The following is a 17,116-nucleotide window of genomic DNA, read 5'->3' as shown; positions in this document are numbered from 1 at the left end:
CCAATGCAATGTATCGCTTGGCAACACTGGTAAGCTTGCTGCGCCGGCAGCACATGGACGGCAGCTGTCAGATACCGAGGCCTGTTTTCGTGTGTAATTTTCGTTCGTGCATCCGTGTTAACGCAATGTTCTCCGCGGTCTGTGTGTTATTCGTGAACGCAATCGGAACGAGTCCTCATCAACGCAGTTTAACGCGACTGTAAGTAAAGGGAAGCAGCGGGCGCCTTCACCGGCGCGGCCCTCGGCGATCGCTTTGTTTGTATGTGTCGCGCGCACGGTTCAACTTTTGAATACCGTGGCTGCGAGCTGTCGCAGTGCAGTGATGATTATATGCCAGTGCTCATCGTGAAACTGCACAAACCGCGTCACTGCTGATGGAGCTGCCACGTACGTAGACGGCGCCGCCCGAGAAGACCTTTGCTGAAGAGAATGCGTGCCTGGCGATTGTCACTTGCAGTCGCAACTTTTACAAAGGTACATACAATCCCCCCCCCCCTCTTGCTATGTGCTATTTGCATAATTTTGAAGCAGTGCGTGTTGCGATACCGCGTAAAGTATAAACCGCATTCACGCAATCTTGCACGCGACAAGCGACGCGATGGAGATGGCTGTCGCGTTCGTTCGTCGCCTACAAGTCGTACAGCATGCAAGCGACGAGACGAGCGACGTCTCCCCGGTGTTGCCTTTATGAGGGCAGCAAATACTCGCCGAAACTGGCGTGACGCTTGCTTTATTAATTTAACGGGTTTTAGTGTAAGGAGCAGCATAATTATTTCTAAATATTTCACTACGTTATTATCCTTGCACGTATCAAAATCTAGTCGTTTGCTCGTTCCGTGCGACAATCGGTAGTACTTGACTGATGTATATCCAGTTCCGGCTTCGCGCTATTGGCTAGTCGCTCATAGCACTTCCGGACGCTGAGCGACGTATTCTAAATTTCTAGAACCGAGCGATTGAGCGAAAAGACCAAGCGATCTGTTCGCGCGACGGCCCGTTTCGTCGCTCGTCGCCGTTGCCCACAAAATCGCGTGAATGCGGTTTGGGCTTAAAACACAAGCCGGCGAATCCGCTCCTTCAGTTTCGTCTACAGTCCCTATTATTGTTATGTTTGCCTTGGAGTTCGTGGCGTATGTACATCGGACCCTGTCAACCCAATTACAAGTACGAATGATCTACTAGCACAGAGGCTGACTGTCATATTAATTTGATTGAAGGTCTGCGTTATTCGATCGATCGTCCTTGTTTCGAGTCATGCTATGCTACACGCTATGAAATATCTTGTATTATTTTATGTGTTTGAATTCAGCGTTGTAGTTTTGGAGCTAGATGTAGCTATATCATTTGCATTTATTTCACTGTGGTGTGCGCGGCACCTTGTAATAGTCTTTGCAGAGACGGAGTGTACCTGGCTGGCTGCTAGGCGATTCGTCTAGCCGAATTTTAACCAACTTCGTTTATATTGTTACGGGGAGGCAAACACAACAGGAAAACGTATTTACAGTATATTTACAAGGCGATCAAGCGTCAACCATATGGCGGAGAGCGCGCGCCCGATCATCAGCGTCTTCTTCATCGATGTTGGCGTGAATCATACCGTGACATGACCCCCGGCTGCTCAAGCACCGTCACGGTGCTTGCTATGATCCAGGCGAGTGGTAAGGTTTCAGGCGGGATACGTGAACAACGTCAGTAGGTGATGAAACGGTTGGCGAGGAAGACTCGAGCGGGCCAATCTCATACGTGACGTCTGTTACACGACGTAATACACGGTAGGGTCCGGAGTACCGCGAGAGCAATTTTTCTGAGAGTCCAACACGCCGAGTCGGAGTCCACAGAAGCACATGGGCACCCGGAGTATAGATAGCGTCGCGATGACGGGAGTCGTAGCGGTGCTTCTGGTGGCCTTGCGATGTAGTAAGGCGACGGCGAGCAATTTGACGTGCCTCATCAGCTCGAGAAATGGCATCACGAGCGTACTCAGTTGGCAAATGGACGGCATCGGGGAGGATAGTGTCAAAAGGTAACGTTGGGTCGCGGCCAAACAGAAGATAAAAGGGTGAGAAACCAGCAGTATCATGACGGGAGGAATTGTAAGCGAATGTAACAAAGGGCAACGCAACATCCCAGTCTTGATGGCCAGATGAGACATACATAGAAAGCATGTCAGTAAGCGTCCGGTTGAAGCGCTCAGTCAAGCCGTTAGTTTGCGGGTGGTAAGCCGTCGTAAATTTGTGTTTGGTGGCGCAGGAGCGAAGCAGGTCATCGATAACTCTGGAGAGAAAGTAACGGCCACGGTCAGTGAGGAGTTGACAAGGGGCTCCGTGATGTAAGATGTCAACCATATGGCGGAGAGCGCGCGCCCGATCATCAGCGTCTTCTTCATCGATGTTGGCGTGAATCATACCGTGACAATATTAGTGGGCTTTGTCATGCTGGCGGACCTCCAAATCACCCTGGTGACATTACTAAATGCAATTATTAATTATCAACTTTCGTTATTACTATTTGCTGCTGTTGCTGATGCCGCTAGCTAGAGAGCTGTCCAGCACAGCTTCCTTGTCAGTATTTTGAGGTGGCCTCAACTGAAATGAAAGGCTATACAAATGTTTACACAGCATAGCTGCGGCTGTTTGCATCAAGAGTTTTTTTTTCTTCTCTAGTGGATATAACTGCTATGCGTAAAATTTGCCAATAGTCATTCTTAGCAGTGAAGGAACTTTTACGCCGTTGCTTGCATTGAACTGTAAGATTACTACAACATTCCCAAAATGAGAGAGATTGTCACTGATAAAGTGTTAAATTGTTTTCATGTGATGTCGGCTGCATAGATGTGCAGCAATGAACTGATCTAGGGCAAAGTTCAAACGACAAGGAAAACGTTCAAATGCAGTGTCTTTCCTCAGTGAGCTAAGCAAATGGGATGTGCCAAACCAGCAAGGTGTACGAAGATTTAGCTGCAGAGACAGTTGGAGCAGTCAATAGGGAGAACACAAATGGAGATCTTTTTCTCTCTGGATGTATAGCTCACTGGAGTGCAGACTGATTTTCAATATGTATACTAGGCTCTTCGATTGGCCACCCCTGACTGCCCAGGGCTGTCCAAGAAGCGTGTGCACCAATGCTTATTGTTAGTACACAACACCTTGGTCAGTCTGGGACAACTTATTGAAGAAACCGTGTTCACCTTGACTTGTTTTCTGTATTGACTGAAATTATAGCTGTGCGATTTATTATTTAACTGACAAGTGCTCGTATCATAGAGATGCCGGCATGCATGCAGGTTTTTCTTTTATGTGGCGTACCCTTCTGGTATAGGTGAGTAAAACGCAAGATCCAGGAAGCTAGATTCATGGATATATCAACTTGTTCGGGACTTACATGGATGTGTTTATAGGCTAAATTATTATTTATCATCATCAATCTATCATCGGGACTAAGAAATTGCACGAACTCTTACCAGTAGATTATTATCAAGCATGTTCGTGTGCATTGGCTCCACTTTGATACCAGCCAACATTTTTCTGGTTTTGCAGCAATTTTGTGGCATGGGGGGGGGGGGGGGCATTATGTTTTTTTAATGTTGTGATTTGCTCTTACCTTCTTTACACTGCGTTCAGTGGAACTCGTTGAAGTTCTGCATTCCCGATTCACACACTGGCGTGAAAAAATTGCCCGATTACACTTAACCCCTTCAGTGACGAAGTATGATTGACTGTCGATAAATGTATGAAATTGACATAAATATATGCCAAGGTGCTGTAGACTCCATTAAGAGCAAGTCAAGATGGTAGAATGACTGCATATTATGATGATTCACCATAATTACAGAGTGATTAAGTATCTAATTGTTGTGCACGCTGTAATGATAGGTCTCTTCATAAAAAATTACTGAATCACTAGTGTGTTACCTGCACAAGTTAATTATTGGTTGCAAGCTTTACTAGAAAGAAGAAAATTATTTTGCAATTGCTACAGAAATGTCCCACATCACACCTTCCGTCAAACACTGTAGTGCCTTCTCCAAAGCTATCTTCGGTAGCAATACATTCCCTCAGAAGTGAAATGAAGGTACTTGAGGTAACCATAATGTTTAATTTACCCTAAGATTAGTTTTTGTGGTCATTTCCTTGACACAGCTGCACAGAAATGGCAAAAATAAGTTGTGCACACAATTATGTACACCGTGACTGAAGGGAGTATCAATATGAGCTTCAGAGTGTGAGGATTTATTTACAGGAAAGGCAAATGGCTCAGCTTGAGCCAGTGTGCTCTCACCTGCTTTTCTGCTCACATGAGTTGGTAACTGTTATAATAGGGCTGACTCCACACGTTGCTTGCATTTGTTGAAATCAATTTTTTTTCTCGATATATGTGTTCGTGTAGTATTTGAGCCCACTTAATGGTAAAATCATGACAGCAGAAGCTTTCCTTGTTTTTCGTTTACCAATTTGTTAGCGTGGCAGCACATACTGTGCGGTTTATTCTATTATCGAGCCATGCTTTGTACTCGTAGAGTATACAACAGCTCTGCAAGAGTTTGGAAAATGTAATGAAACAGGGAAACTGCCTTTTAGCATGTATGCACGTGGACATTTTAAGTTTGTCGCTTCATCTGTCAACTTAGATCCTTCATTTGTCATAGCACTAATACATGGGTACAACACAACAATATAGGCAAGCTTTCAATTTAACAGAAATTTTCATGGTTCTATTGAAATATTGTGTGAAATGTCGCCACTATACCACAACTTTAGTGAGGTTAGATTTCATTTTGACATTCTTGTCCATGTGCTAAATTCTCTTTTGGACAGCTTTTTTTCACATCCTGCAAGCACAACTTCAGTAATGTGTAACCATTATCTGCATGGCAGACAAGTCAGGACTTAGTGGCATTGTTCTTTGACGTAGTGAATGTTATGTAAGGAATTAGGAACCAGCATTGAGTAGCACTTTGCAGCGCTACTTAACCATTCCCATGTCTAGTGGCAGCCACCAAGTGACATTTTCCCACTGATTCATGTAATCAATTATGGCATGCACCCTGTTTTAGGTAGCTCTTTGAACTAGTGCATACAGCCTTCTGCTATCACGTAGCTGCAGCAATAGTATTGAGTTCATGGAATGACTGGGAGCACTCGGTTCTTTACCATCACATTTCAGTGCATATGGCATCACGTGTACTGATCACAAAGACCTCTAGAGAACAACACCTAACTTGATAACCTACACAGTGCACTTGAGCTTCATATATCATGTAAGCTGCACGCCTATTTGCATTACTCTGCAGAGACATGCAGTCAGCAACACGGATGACTGCAGTTACATGTGTCTTAAATGATTATTCACCTAATGTACATGTCACTTCAACTGTCTTGCACTGTTCTACACAAATCGGCTTGCATACGTGATGCTGCTAGCTAATATCTGATAATAATAATAATCCGTGTTTTCTCAGTGGCAGCTGGCCTCCATGGGGTGGTGCAGACAGGGGACTGTCATTGCTGGAGCACCTCCTGGCTATCCACAGGAAATGGAAAAAACATAGTAAATTCAAACCCCCTCTGGTTCTCATTTTCATGTTTCCATAAGTGTGTGTGTGTTCATCACCCTGAAGTTACTTAAATTTGAAAACGAAGCCATATACAGTATACTCATGGTCTCACGTAGTGCATTATTAAACATAATAGTACAAAATCACGCAGCTTAAGAACCTCAAAGATAATTTGTAGCGGATCAGTCACTGCAGAGGTCAGGATATGTATTGTCGATGCTCGCAGACAATAGAATTGCAGACTTGTTCATCATTAAAAGCAATTATACATTTAGGGTGTGAACATTTGGTAATGGTTTGAGTGAATGCTAGAGATGACTGCATGAATATGCCACCCCTAACGTAATGCCCTGACAGAGGCACTTAAAGATGAAATAAATGACGATAAGAAGCTTGGTAACAGATTTGTGCAACGAGCAAATTGTAGCACGCACAGGGAAAATACACGAGAAGGCACAAAGAATACACACACGTAGCACTTCATTGTGCCTTCTCATATCTTTGTTCCCTGTTCGCGCTACAGCTGGCTCATTTCAACATAAACAACCAACAAGCCCACATCGCCACTCAGATTTGTGCAGTTTCCTTCGAGTCATATTTGGGTAAAGTACCACAGACTATATTTTAAGTGAAATAAGTGATATTTCCTCGTTTAATTGGCCAACACTGTAGTTAGGCTCTGGGTATATTTTGGCCAGGTATGTATATATGTCAGTGCTACGTTTATTAGATTATGTTTTAGAGTGAGTTTAAGTCATAATTATAGAAATTAATACTTGTGATCATGATATTCTTGCCATAAGTTTATGCAAGTGACATGTAAATTTGGTCTTCATATACGCAACAACAAATGGAAAGTTGCTGACGATTTTATAGGCATTGAAGATGTCAACATGTTAGCTTATTTGGATGCTTTTGTGTTGTCATGTGGCCTATATCATACGGGATGGAATTGATGGCCAAAATTGTGGACATTTTAACCTCCCAAAGGCCAACATCATATCTTTGATATGCTGAGCTTGATGCCTGAAAATGCTCATTTACTGATGATAAACATAATGTGCAATGCACTGTGGCATTTGTGACATGCTGCAACAGTTTCAGTTGTAGATAGCTCAGCAAACTAATGAGTAATGAGTTACTCTTAGGTTATATATAACTAAAAGAAAATTTAGTTTTTCTTTTGTTTATATATTCATTGGGGGTGATTGTATGAGAAAGAAAGGTGATCAGGTTCTATTCTTCCTTCATATATAATTGTGTCTGCTTTCCGAACTTTAGGAAAGATGTTCAATTTGTCAGACACTGCCTGCATAACACCACCTCCATAAATAGGAAGAACTGATGTTCATCCGTGATACTCTAAGAACACTGCGATGAATCATAGGTGCACATATAAAAGTAATCACAAGAAGGGCAATGCATAGCAAGCATCTGCATCTAGATCGAGATAGTTAAATTTTGGATTAAGGTGAAACATTGCAGAAGAGCTGCATGCTGTACGTGATATGCAGGCTAAATCATTGAAGGTTGATTCATTGAAGGCATTATAAAAATAATGTTTTGCTATTTTCTAATAGCAGCCGGAGTAATTGCTATGAAAGAGAAATAAAATTTTTAAGGAATAAAATAATTAGCTAGTGTCTAGTACAGAACTTACAGAAATAAAATTACTGAGTGCAAATGTATGGAATAAGTTGTTTCACTTGGAGAGTGCTGCACAGGTCATGGGGCCACTAGAAAATTGTGAGGATATAAGGGAAGAGCGAAAGCATGTGCAGTGAAAATATGGGCGAAAGTGTCTGTAAAGGAGCGAAATCGATTTTAAGACTCTTACTGTAAGCCGATGAATATGGATTTCAAGGTGGAGGATTGCAAAGGTATAGCTGAATCTCTCTATGAGCCATTGTGACACACATGAACAATTTCCGTAGAAAATGACAATCTAAGCACGTTACTGAGAGCATAATCACTGGAAAATGGTAGAGCAGAGATCGGTTTGCGTAAACACGGGTTTGGCGCTTACTTTCAACTGCAGTTTACTGAAGAAATGTGATATTTATAAGTACTGAACAAGACCATCATGGGGCATCACATTAATGATAAAGCAACCAAATATTGGAGTCACCAGGACCCCCTAATGCAACCACATCATAGCCATGTGCCATGACAAATTGGTACGGCCTAGTATACCAGAGGTGATAAGAGACAATCCAGATTATCGCACAGCATGACGCTTGCCTCTAAAAATATGTGAAGGTAGGTTGAAGCATGTGCGCTGGCCCAGCAAATAATAACCTAAAAAAACAAGACTTAAAAAGCAGATGCTGCATCTATAATGATTACTCGGAAGGAGTACATAGCAGATCAAAAAACGAGAAAGCAAAACCAACCAAGTAAGTTGGTTTTCTGAAGGCACTTCAGGTCTTTATTTGCCACTGCACTGCGTCCAGCAGCATCTGAGGCAACAGAATTGGTCGAGCTTTTTTTGCGATCTTGTGCGCTCGTTCACATGGGCACAAAACAAATCCATCTGCCTGCCTTGAGTGTCGGTGGCATATTCTTACCTTGATACCCTGAATCAAGTTTACCAATTCAGTTTTTCGAACTTTCTGCTGCTTCTCAACCTGTATGCATTCATTGGTTTGCCTCAAAACTGCAACACCAGTGCTTGTTTTGAGACCATATTCACCCGTTTGACAAGTTTGGTGATGGATCTGACTCCAATTTGTCTTCCACAGTGATGGCATTGTCTTGAATGCCAAGTTGTTGTAGGAGGCCCTTCAGCTACTTACGCAGAACAGCGTGTCTAGGATGGCAGTGTCAGCATTATAATTGCTTGCGATAACATTTGCAGCACCTGTAGCACTCATCACGGCAGGGTATACGGCTTTCGTCCATGGGTCAATGGCATCCTGTATTATGCGCTGCATGACAATCTAGCCAATTGACAACTTGCATGCTTTTCATTGTAATCGTTAGGGGCTTAGCTGCAGCCTTACTAGCCACTGTGGGAGGAGGTTGCTTTTTTCGTACCTTATTTGGGGACGGAGCATTGGGTAGTTCTCAAAAAAGTTCATTTTTGAGGCAACACAATTAAAGTATTAGTTACATTCTGCATCAGTGACGCACACACAAGCATGCTGTTTGTTGTTGGGTATCAGGGAAGAGTTCTTTAGTATCTTTCTGTTTAACTTGGTACTAAGTTTAGTGCTAGTAGTAGAAATATGTGATAGTACATTTAGTCCATACATAGCTTCATACATCTCGATCAGAATCTGAGCAGGGCTCGCTAAAGTAACCGACTCTGAGCAAGCTTTATTGTATATCTTCTCTTCATCTTGTAGGCATCAGCGTGCTACAGTCAAATTCAAACTTGCGAAACTAAAAAGCAAAAAGAAAGAAAACTGTTTCCTCATGCATACCGCCGCAAACAGCGTGCGTCACTGTTACTGAATATTAGCAACAATGCTTCTTTCCCATTGTTGCTTAATAGTGAGAAACTTTCTTGTGAACTACTTGGTGCTGTAGCCTCAAAAAAATTCAAACTTGCTCCTAATGCATTTAGTAAAGCCCTCAACACACACAAGGAAAAGTTCCTATCCTAATAATTATCCAGTAGGCTCCTTGAAGACAAGGGCTTAATAATAATAATATGGGATACTGTTGGAGCTGTAGACGCTCATCTTATTCCATTACGCCTCCATAAATTTTTCTGTTAAGTACATGGCAGTCACTTACAGCAACATTGGCACTCCCATGTTAGTCATTCTGTGCTATATACACAATGCCAGGTGCTGTAATAGGTCGACAATGAAATTAACAGTCATGGGTACAGCTAAAGCGATTAGAATGTTTAAAGCAGTTAAAAAACAAATGCAGACTGAGGGGCAGAGAAATGAAGAGAGTGCAAGCACTCCTTTGTCTGCGTTTGCCCATGCCGCTTTCAACATTTCAACCATGAATACATAACAGCTTGCCCAATTTTTGGTTCTCTTGGATGCTAAAGCGGTCTCAGATCCTCATGACTAACCATTTCAACTGGATGAATCTACCGCAGTAGTGGTATAGCAGTAGAGCATCCGCCTCGTATGTGGGAGGTACTGAGTTCAAATCCCCGTGCCGCCAGAAAACCTCCGTTTCTTTCTGATGGGTAGAGATGTCCCTTGGCCTGGTGCTCGGCTTCTTGTGAGGGTTCACATCTTGAAAGAGATTTCATGCGTGCTCTCTGGGCACTTATTGTCCAACGACAGATGGCCTTGTTGAAGAGCATCAGCCTCGGCTGCCTTGAGGCAAGTGCAGCCGCTAGGTACCTACCGGTGAAATAGGTACAAGCATGCTCCCGGTCTGGTGTGATGGATAGTTGTTTGGCACGTATGTCTGTGTGCCAAACAAGCAGTAATGAACGTCAGAGACGTGCGAACCGATGTGAACCAAAATTTAAGATGATAAGACTGTAACAAGACAAGCACTAAACACAGAATACATATCAAAGGTCCCTAAAACAAACACGTCTACACTAAGTCCTACGCGCAGCGTTCAAGAAAAGAGCAAGTACGTCTCATGGCTACATTCCTGATGGTGTCGTCGATCAGTGGTAGATCGTCTAGCTGTCGCGACGATTTCCGTTGGAGGCGACCCAAGGCATGATGACCCTCGTGGAAGGCCAGCCAAGGCAGGGTGACGGCAATGGTCATCAGATGAGGCAGGCGACGGCTGCATTACCGTGGCCCGAGGACTCGAACGGCTGTCGGGCGGGTTGCTTCCACCGCCACAACCTCACATGCCACCTCGAGCAAGAGGCGGCTTCAAAGCAAAGGCCTCGGTTAGGCCTCACCCCGGACACAGCCTAAAGATGCTCCAACAGGCGGCTACGAGCAGGCTACAGCCAGGCCTGCTCCAAACGGCGTCACGCCAGGCGCCACTCTGCGTCTGCACCGACAGGCAGGCGCGTTGTCCTCAGGGCTGCCTCAGGTACCACGGCAGGAGCTCCCGAAACAGCGCACTGGTCCTGCATCTTCTAAGTTGCTAGCCCCTTAATTCTGCCCATTTGGCACCCACCTCTCTTCTTCCTTCTCTATTGTTTCTTTTCTGAACACTGCCAAGCACGCAATCTGCGCCTGGCTCGCCTTCTGTTTCTTCTTCCTTCATTCACAGTCCTCAAGAGTTTTCAAGCAGTCCACACACATAAACAACACTCATAAGGTCCTTGCACTGCACCTGGTGCTTGGCCATTATGGGACCTCAGCGCTTCGAAAGGGAATTTGGGGCACCACATGGGAAATTGCCACTATTGGGAATGGCCCAGACCTACTTATTTTTGTGCTCATGAGGGTTTTGACTGGTATTTAGAGCACAGGCTCCTCTCCCTGAAGAAAGCCGAACGCCATGCTGGGGTACACTTGTGTCCATTTGAATCAGTGGGCGCCGTGCGGTGGTAGAAATTGAACCTACGACTTCCTGCGGCCAAGGAGGGCAATTTACAGCAAGGGCAATCAAACAAATGCACTCTACATGTGAAGTAGCGGGAGCCATTTTGACAAGACAAACTGAGCTGATGCACTCACCAAAGTAGCAGGGCAAAAAACTTCTCTTGGGAAAGTTTCACCCACTGGAGACAGGCAGGTAATTGTGTTGTGACCCTATGTGAATGAGTAGGCCAATAGTAAAAGGTCGCTTGAAAGCTCGGCTATATGTTTGCCTCAGGCGCTGCCGGACACAGCGCAACGAAATTAGAAGCCTGAAGTACCTTTCTACTGCTTGGTAAGTTTGCCCATCAGTAAATGGCTTCGTGCAAGCAGTCCCTGTTCTGGCCTCTTGCTTCAGCTCATACATCCCCCCAGACAACTTGCTGAAGTAGGCTCAATCACAAAAACTTGGATACATCACAGGATGCATTCATGCTGCAGTTATGCTAATGTCACATGGCGCTCAAGTTTGAAGCTGGCCACCCACATTCCCTCTAAAGTATTATTGAAATCCATTCTATTGTCGATTTGCCATTAATATTTGGTCAGAGGTACCAATGTATTTAACATTATCATGACTTCAGCTGTGAAAACTTTTCAGTATATCTGAAAACTTTTCAGTATATGTGAAAACTTCCTTGTGGTTACAGCATTTATAAAATATTGTGGACAGGTACATGAATATTTAGCTCATGTATGATGCCCATGTGCTACATAAACACTTTATGAAAGCATCTAGGGCTGGGATAGTGTAATTATTCTATTGGAATTGTCTTGTGCATTGTAAGGGTAGCATTCTGCCTACATGATCATGATTGGCTGGCTATGTGCAGTGGATGAAAATTTCAATATAGGAATGAAGGGAAAGAAATCACTACAGTATACCAGTCCTGCTGATACTTTGCAGCATACTTCTTCTGGAACGAGCATATGCACTAGGTATTTTTTATGCATTTGTTTATTCCTATTTTAAACACTTAAGAAAATGACACAAAGTGGAAGGCTATGTTATATGCAGGGTAAAATCTTAAGTTAATTTCCACAGCCACCTAGTTCAGCCTAATCTACGGCACACTAAGATTGTGTCGAAAAGCCTGCTACCAAAGAATCAAACAAAGGTGTAACTTACAAGAATGGACAAGTCTTATTTTCGAACCGTGAAAACATACATTTCAAATAAGAATTTAAGCTTAAGAAATCTGCACTTCTGGCTGGCCCTCCAGTTTCTTAAACTTCAGTAGTGTCGTCCCATAGTAGGTGGTCCTCAGTGGTGTCAGTTGAGCTTCAGATGCCAGTTCTCTTGAAGCTTTTGATGACAGTGTCATCAGAAATCATGTTCTGTGCCTCTAGGACCAATGGACACAACAGTTCCACTGGCAGCCTTCTAAACTTGCCTCCCGGTGCCAGGGAATGATCACAAATACTGAAAGTCTGTGATTCTTTGTATGTAGAAGGCAGCTGCTGACATGTTCTCATGAAGCCCATGCCGCCACATGAAGCACATCATCCAGTTGCTGCTTGCGTTGAAGTTTGTAGTTGGAATGCCCTGCTTCCTTGTAAGTCGGCGAGCCTCCTTCTGTATCATTTAAATTTACACAGAACAGCTGTCCAGAGGCTTCTGAGCTATAAAGCACTGCTACTTCAACTTGCGAGTAAAAATCAGTCTTGGGTCAGCGGAAATTCCTGCTTGCCTTGCTGGTAGCATTCAGCTTTTCATGCGGCCATCTCTAACGGCAGATGTGTACTTTGCTGACGCCGAAGTACCTTCTGAATTAACGACTGCCATTCTACAAAGCATGTTGAAATGCTTTGAGCTTGAAGTGGGTGCTGTAGCTAGCTTGCGACCTTATGTGGCACGCTAGCGGTCTGATCACTCCATGCATGCGCGGCATGACCTGTCTAGACTGACAAAAAAAAGGGGGAAATACTAGCTTTGTGCATATAGCACTAGGTAGCTCCAGTGCTGGTACTGCCACTGGCATCCGCAGCTGGCCATTATCATCAGTCGAAGTCAAAACCAGGCCACCGGTTGCAGTGTTGAGTTGTAAGTGTGGTCATTGTGTGGGAGGGGGAAAAATATGTGAATTTTCATAATGTGCAAACTTATGGTGTGTACTATTATTAATTAACCAAGCAGGTATGCAGTAAGGCCTATGTTGGGATTATTGCTGCTATTCAATAGGAATCTGTGTAATGAAAACAGCTTGGTGTGCCTGGCCTACAATTACTTGAAAATATGCATTTGCTTCCAATTGGCCCTTCACCAGCCACAAAGCTGGCTTCAAAACAGTCATAAATATTACTTGTGCTGCTTTCACCACTTGTTAGTCTTTTAATGTTTATGCTCAATTCCTCATTTCTCAGTGTATTAATCAACACAACAAGTATTGTACTTAGTCTTCTGTCGTATGGCAATAATGGTTCATTTGTTTGTGCAGCTGTTTTCACAACGCGGACGACACCGTGTCAAAGGAAGTTATGGAAAAGAGACTGAAAGCAGTGCACTGGTACCCCTTGCAGCAATTGGGTAATGTGCTGTAGTAGTGAACTTTGCAATAAAGTTTTATCTCTGTTCATATTGCTTTCAGATGTTATAAATGTGATTTCCACATCACACACATACCATGACCTGAAGTTTTGGATGGAATGGTGAGCATATTTATGCAGTGAGCCATCTTAAGTGCCGACTGGCATACTCTAGTGTTCAAAGGCACTGAATATATTCTAATTAAGACTGCAAGACTGTAATACAATCACAGTCAGAATTCATCAATTCAATAAACAATACACATTTGAACAGTGGTCTCCGGTACAATGGCATACCGACAAACAGTAGAATAGGTAGTAGACAGGTAGTAGACTTGTAGGCTTGTAGACCTGTAAACTTGTATGCCGATTGGCTAGTAGACCATCAAGGTCTGAAATTAGGGTTAGCCAACAGACATGTAAGCTGATAGCTGGTTGGAATTTTTACTGGAGATATTCATATAAAATTCCAGACCCGCCGTAGTGGCTAAGGCGTACGTACGTTGCTCTACTGAACTGAAAGCTCAGGATTGAATCCCGGGCGCGGTGGCATTTCGATGGTAGTGAAATGCACTAGATGCCTGTGTGCCATATGCATTGGGTGCACATTAAAAACCACAGGGAGTTAAAATAATTCGGAATGCCTCGATCACCAGCGTGTGCCTCATCATAAAATTGTGGTTTTGGCATGTAAAAACCCAGATTTTAATTTATTGAATTTCCAAATATGACCATATACAGGATGTTTCAGCGAACTCTTTCAAAAATTCTTAAAGGTTGCTTGTGGCAGGTAGCACAATTCTAGTTCATGAGCTGGTCTACTCGAAGAGGCGGACGTTACTTCCACAAGAAATTGAAATGCATAATCGAATATTTAACAGAAATTTACTAATTAAGTTTTTAACTAATTACCTGATGGCTCATATTGCAATTTACAAATTGTAGCCTTGGAGTTCGCCAGGCGGATCCACTTGGAACAAATTCTTGGGATGACACCAGTTTCGAGATATAAATTCCCGAACTTTGCAGAGAAACGCATTGGCGTTCCAATTAGTTTCTTAACAAATCGTTGCTTTATGCATTGAAGCACCAAATTAACTGGAACGCCAATGCATTTCTCCGCAAAGTTCGCGAATTAATATCCCGAAACTGGTGTCATCCCGAGAATTCGTTCCAAGTGGATCGCCTTGCGAACTCCCCGGCTTTAATTTGTAAATTGCAATATGGGCCATCAGGTAATTAGTTAAAAACTGAATTAGTGAATTTTTCTTGATTATGGCCGATTATGCATTTCAATTTTTTGTGCAAGTAATGTCCGCCTCTTCGAGTAGGCCAGCTCATTAACTAGAATTGGGTTATCTGCCACAGGCCACCTTAAATAAATTTTGAAAGTGTTCGCTGAAACACCCTGTGTATAAGAGCGCCATATATGGACATACTAAAATTTTAGAAGTGACCTTATATAGAAATGTCCCATATATGGGCATATTAAAGATTTGGCAGATATGGCCATATATAGCATATAATGGTCCCATATATGGACATATTAAAAATTGGGCAGATATGGCCATATATAGCATATAAGGGGGCCATACATGGGGATATTCAAAATTGGGCAGATATGGCCATATATGGCCCTTATATGCCATATATGGGCATATCTGCCCAATTTTTAATATGCCCATGTATGGCCTTTTTCATATCAGTCCATATCTGACATTTTCGTAAGGGATTTATGCTTCGTATTAGTCTCCCGCAAGACTTCCTCGAGGACGTGGGACATGAAGGCTTTGCCACGATCGGACAAAAGAACGCGAGGAGCACCATGACGCAAGACTATAGATTGCAAGGAAAAGTCAGCAACCTCAGAAGCAGCACCAGATCGAAGAGGCGCAGTCTCGGCGTATCTTGTTAAGTGGTCTACCGCAGTGACGATCCAGCGGTGACCGGAGAGCGTCAACGGCAAGGGACCGTATAAGCCAATTCCAATGAACTTGAAAGGTTCGGTCGGAGATGGCAGAGGCTGAAGAAAACCGGCAGGAGGGGATGTGGAGCGCTTACGGTGATGACACAACGCACACGAGGCAACGTATTTGGCTACCGTTGTGGACAATCCAGGCCAAGAGCAGCGGGTCTTGATGCGGTCGTAGGTCTTGTGAAAGCCCAAGTGACCGGCGGCAACGTCATCATGAAATGCTTCTAAACCTCGAAGACGAAGGCAGCGAGGTATGTCTGGGACCTACTTGTTACCCGTGGGATGATAAATATAACGATGAAGCACCCCATCTCGAAGGCGATATAGTCGAAGCTGGCGTCGCAAGCGGCTGTTGGGTGGTTTAGTTAGGCCGCGAAGGCGATCAATGAGAGTTCGACAGCAGGAGTCTGCGTGCTGAAGGGAAGTTAAATCGGAGCGTGAAGAAAGCTGAGCTTGATCCAGTGACATTAGCGTGAGCTGGTAGGAGGCAGGCGTTGCGTCAGAGCGACGTGGTAGAGACGATGATTGCACACTATCGATAGAAGGCGAAAGCGGGCATCGAGACAGGGCGTCAGCATCATGATGACGTTTGCCAGACCGGTACGTTCTCGTGAATTTATATTCTTGTAAGCGCAGTATCCAGCGTCCCAGGCGTCCTGACATGTTCTTCATAGATGACAGCCAACACAGAGCATGATGGTCGGTGACGATGGTGAAGTGGCGACCATAGAGATACGGGCGAAACTTCTGAATGGACCAAACAATAGCCTGGCATTCCTGCTCTGTGATCGTGTAGTTTCGTTCAGATGGCGAGAGGGTTCGGCTGGCATACGCCACAACCTGCTCTTTAGACGCGGGACCCCGTTGCAGGAGCACTGCTCCGATGACTTGTGCACTTCCGTCAGTACGTAGTATAGTGGGCGCCCTCTCATCAAAATGGCGAAGCACCGGTCCGGAAGTGAGATGTTTCTTAAGGGCTTGAAATGCCGACTCACAGTCTTCGGACCATGTGAAAGAGGCGCCGGTGACCAGTAGCTTATGTAGAGGAGCTGCTATTGTAGCAAAATTGCGTATAAAACGGCGAAAATAAGAGGCCAGGCCGAGAAAGCTGCGCAATGTTTTTTTTATTCGATGGGCAAGGGAATTGAAGCACAGCAGCAATCTTCTCAGGGTCTGGTTGGATGCCGTCTTTGTAAATGACGTGACCCAGCACTTTGATGCTTCTGCTGGCGAATGAGCACTTTTTAGTATTTATCTGGAGGCCAGCATTTGAAAGGCATTGGAGGACTTCGTCTAAACTCTGCAGGTGTTGTCTGAAGCTGGAAGAAAAAACAACGATGTCATTCAGATAACAGAGGCAGGTCTTCCATTTTAGGCCACGAAGAACGCTGTAGATCATACGCTCAAACGTGGCTGGAGCGTTGCACAGGCCAAATGGCATTACATTAAATTCATAAAGTCCGTCCGGCGTGGCGAAAGCGGTTTTCGCTTTGTCAGCCTCGTTCATGGGAATCTGCCAATATCCCGATCACAGATCGAGGCTGGAAAAATATTCTGCTCCTTGTAGTGTATCTAAGGCGTCGTCAATTCGAG

General features: G+C 44.0%; 1 protein-coding gene and 1 long non-coding RNA gene across 4 annotated transcripts in view; one reads left to right on the top strand and one right to left on the bottom strand.

The window, feature by feature from the left end:
• Window positions 1–17,116, bottom strand: part of LOC125943406 (arylsulfatase B-like) — a 79,972-nt gene that overhangs the window by 7,326 nt on the left and 55,530 nt on the right. The window lies entirely within an intron of this gene.
• On the top strand, window positions 6,111–13,928 carry LOC125942989 (uncharacterized). Of its 3 annotated transcripts, XR_007465466.1 has the most exons (4): window positions 6,111–6,156; window positions 6,227–6,252; window positions 13,461–13,549; window positions 13,611–13,928. It is a non-coding gene; the product is annotated as an uncharacterized LOC125942989 (long non-coding RNA). The 3 variants fall into 3 exon arrangements; XR_007465467.1 differs by lacking the exon at window positions 6,111–6,156 and having other exon boundaries at window positions 6,202–6,252; XR_007465465.1 differs by lacking the exons at window positions 6,111–6,156; window positions 6,227–6,252 and adding an exon at window positions 12,211–12,578.

The sequence above is a fragment of the Dermacentor silvarum genome, chromosome 2 (genome assembly GCF_013339745.2).
Source record: "Dermacentor silvarum isolate Dsil-2018 chromosome 2, BIME_Dsil_1.4, whole genome shotgun sequence".
Lineage (NCBI taxonomy): Eukaryota > Metazoa > Arthropoda > Arachnida > Ixodida > Ixodidae > Dermacentor > Dermacentor silvarum.
This window is presented reverse-complemented; position numbering and strand designations above follow the sequence as displayed.